Source organism: Impatiens glandulifera, chromosome 1 (assembly GCF_907164915.1).
Source record: "Impatiens glandulifera chromosome 1, dImpGla2.1, whole genome shotgun sequence".
In the NCBI taxonomy this organism is placed as follows: Eukaryota; Viridiplantae; Streptophyta; class Magnoliopsida; order Ericales; family Balsaminaceae; genus Impatiens; species Impatiens glandulifera.
In genome coordinates, this window is record NC_061862.1 from 68,919,145 (window position 1) to 68,923,124 (window position 3,980).

Below are 3,980 nucleotides of genomic sequence, written 5' to 3' on the forward strand. Positions count from 1 at the left end.
TATTGTAATATGAATTTTCACTATTTTAATTTATAATATTATTAATGGATTGTATATAAATAAATATATACTAATTATTTAATTATGTTATTATATTATTATTTTAGTTTATTTTTTTATTAAATAATATTAATTAATAAAAAAAATATTTAATACTTAAAAATCTACATTAACATAAACTAATGAAAGCATGTCAATGGTTATGTGGAATAATTTTATTAAAAAAATTACATATAGTTTCTCTTTAAATTTATAATATTTTTATTACAAAAATACTCTTTAAATAAAACTTATTAAAAATATTTAAAGAAATAATTAAATCAAAGTTAAAAAAGAAAGATAAGATAATTAGGAATTATAAACTATTTGTGCCTTGTATGGGGAGAATGGGTAAAAGATTATACTTACCTTCAAATGAGATTATTTAACTTTGCATAGAGAGTGAACATTGTATGTATAATACAATTTTTAATCAAATAACAAATAATTAATTATCCTAACTTTTCAATCAAATAATTCAGCTTTATGTTTTACACAATAACGATTATATATTGCTCTCCTGTAAAACGCGCTTTACACGATAGTTAGCGTTTTACAAGAGAGTTGTTTTACAACAGTTTTTTTGTAATGTGTTTTACACGATATCTATTGTACAACGCTCTACTGTCAAACAATTCACAGATTTGTGTGAAACGTTGGTTTGAAGTTTATTTAAAATCATGTAAATCGCGTTCTACATGATATTTCAAAAATTATTATAATGTTGAATTTCAAGATAATCTTTAGTTTACTTATAATTCAACACTTATTATAACAGTTATAATATTTATTTAAGAATAAGAATATTTTAATATATTAAATTGAATTTATAGGCATTCTTATAATTATAATATTTATTTAACAATAAGAGCACTACATCTTTTTGTTTTTAAATTCACTCACTAATATTAAAAACATTTTAAATAAAAATAATAAAAAGAAGACAAGAACAAAATGGGTTAAATATATTAATACAAATGAAATATAAAAACTATAATATTTGTATAACTCTTTACATAATTGAGACTTAACTAAGTATGTAAATGAGCCGAGCCACTCGTGAGCCGCTCGGTCAAAGTTCGATTCGAGATCGGTCAAAATCGAATTTGAGCCGAGCTTGAGCCAACTCGTTTAATATTCGAGCCGAATTCGAGCTTAGGTAAGACTCGCTTGATGGCTCGTCGAGCTTTTTCAAGCCTAATCATTTTTTTTATTATATTTTATTTTTTAATGAAAAATTAAAACACCCATAAGACTATTTATGGGCTTATTGTTTATTATACCGATTCCAAAGTTATTGGTACATAAAAGGAATGCGATTTTCAATATTTTGGTATATCAAGATATACTAGAGTAATATTTAAACTATCCACAGTAGGGTGTCAAATAAGATATCAAACGAGTGTTAAAATAATATCAAATGGTGCAGCAGAGTATCAAAATTAAGTGTTAAAATATGGGTATCAAATTTTGATACGGGACCAAATTTGATGTGGCCCAATCACAGCGTGCCAAGTGATAGCGCTGGTGGTTACTTTTTTGTTTATGTTTTCTTTTTTAAATACACTTTTGCATAATAATTGATTAAAAATATATATATCATTATTTTTTATTTTTCGAGATCTATAAATAGAGACTTGATTTGTGTCATTTGGACACCAAAAATATTCTGAAATTTTCGACCATATTATCATCCTTGTTGTATCACCTTTCTTCATATCATCATATGGATATTCCCCAGACCCTTTCAATCTCGAAGAGATTCAACAATAATGGGAGTTGGAGGAATCTTTACTCAAAAGACAAAAAGAACTTCTCGAAGAGCTTCAAATGCAAAACAATCGATCACGTAAAAGAAATTCTATAAACATGGGCCATGGAGCTGCCCATCAGAGGCTCATGGCCGACTATTTCGATGAGCCATGCACTTATAATAAAATACAATTTAGACGTAGATTTTGTATGAGAAGACAATTGTTTATCCGAATTGTAGAATCCGTAACAAATTACAACCATTACTTCACCCAAAGGCGGAATAATGCAGGATAGCTTGGATTGACACCGATCCAGAAGTGTACAGTTGCCATGCGCATGCTTGCATATGGAGTAGTCGGGGATGCCTGTGATGAATATGTGAAAATTGGAGAAACCACAACACTTGATGCACTCGTATTTTTTGCGAAACAATAAATTGCCTTGTTTCAAGATGAATACTTAAGACGACCAAATAGGGAAGACTTGTAGAGGTTACTCCAAGTTGGACAAGAGCGCGGTTTTCCTGGAATGATTGCAAGTATTGATTGCATGCACTGGGAGTGGAAGAATTGTCCTAAGGCTTGGCAAGGGCAGTTTACTAATGGACATAAGGGCACATCAACAATTATCCTCGAGGTAGTGGCATCTTATGATTTGTGGATATGGCATGCTTTTTTTGGCATGCCCGAAACATTGAACGATATTAATGTATTAGACAGGTCACCAATTTTTGACGACATTGAGTCTGGTGAAGCTCCTACTGTGAAATTCACTGTGAATGGTCGACAATACAATCTTGCCTACTATCTTGTTGATGGAATCTATCCTAAATGGCCCATCTTTGTCCAATCAATTCAAATTCCCCAAGGAGACAAAGCGTAGTTTTTTGCACAACAACAAGAAGCATGCAGGAAGGATGTAGAACGTGCATTCGGGGTACTCCAAGTACGGTTTGCTATTATTCGCCAACCAGCTAGGATGTGGAATATTAATGGCCTAGGTAAAATAATGAGGGCATGCATAATTTTACATAATATGATTGTGGAGGATGAACGAGATTTGTATTCACGAAATTGGGAAAATATCGACTTCGAATGTTCAAATAATTCTGGGTCTAGTTCCTTAGTTAATGTCCAAAGAGAAGTGCTACCTCAATTTCAAGTGCATGTTCAAGGCCGATCTGAATCAAATATTCATACTAGGGCCGATCTACGTGACAAAGCATAACATATTCAATTGAAAAAAGATCTTGTCATGCACATTTGGAATAAATTTGGAACAACTCTCGATTAGAGTTTTAAAAACACTACTTAACAAATTACTAATGTTTAGAGTGTTTGTTTTCTTCTTCATTTTAAATAATATTTGTATGTTTGATTTATCAAGTGATGAATAATATTGTTTGTTGTTAAAAAAATGAAATTATGTATAAATGATGTGGAAGTGAGAGAAAGTGAAAAAGTAATTTTGATACCTTGAATAACACTCTGCTGTAGGATATGCTAAAAAGTGGGTGTTAAAATAGGTGTTAAGCTGACGTGGCAGTGTGTTAAATGAAAATTTTTGATACTCTGCTGTGGATAGTCTAAATTAAAAAATATATATTATTTAATACTTATAAGAAAATAAATATATTGATATTAATTTAATTACGGAAATATAATTTTTAAAAATTAAATAAAAAAATATAATTATATTGTAATATTATTTAATATATGTAATCTCAATATATTATATTTTATAAGATATAAAGGTATTTTTATTATACTATAAAGTATTTTATTGTTCAAAATTATTTTGCAAAAAGACTCAAGAGATTGTCCATTGATACTTCTTCAACAAGCTTACATCTCGTTTCGAATCTCTAAATCTCGCTCCGGTAAAACCCTAAATCTTGCTCAGTTATTGTTCTCTTTAAGCACTAAATTTATATAGTAGTTGTTGACATAACTCATTGTGTTTGTTTTGATTTTATTTATTTATCTCTTAATATATTAATATATGTCTATGGAAGAGATATCAATTCCACTTAATATAAATATCGGTGTAGTTGAAAGTAATGAGGTTCTTCCTAACTACACTCAACAAGACACACAAGAAAATGACGAAGAAAAACAGGATAAGGGGTTCCAAACAAAGAAAAAGAAAAAAACTTCAGAAGATTGGAATGATTTTCACATATTGGA

At 29.3% G+C, this 3,980-nt stretch overlaps 1 pseudogene; it reads left to right on the top strand.

Annotated features, from left to right (window-relative positions):
• The first annotated feature begins 1,908 nt into the window (after nt 1-1,908).
• Nucleotides 1,909-3,021, top strand: LOC124931260 (annotated as a pseudogene).
• The last annotated feature ends 959 nt before the right edge of the window (nt 3,022-3,980 follow it).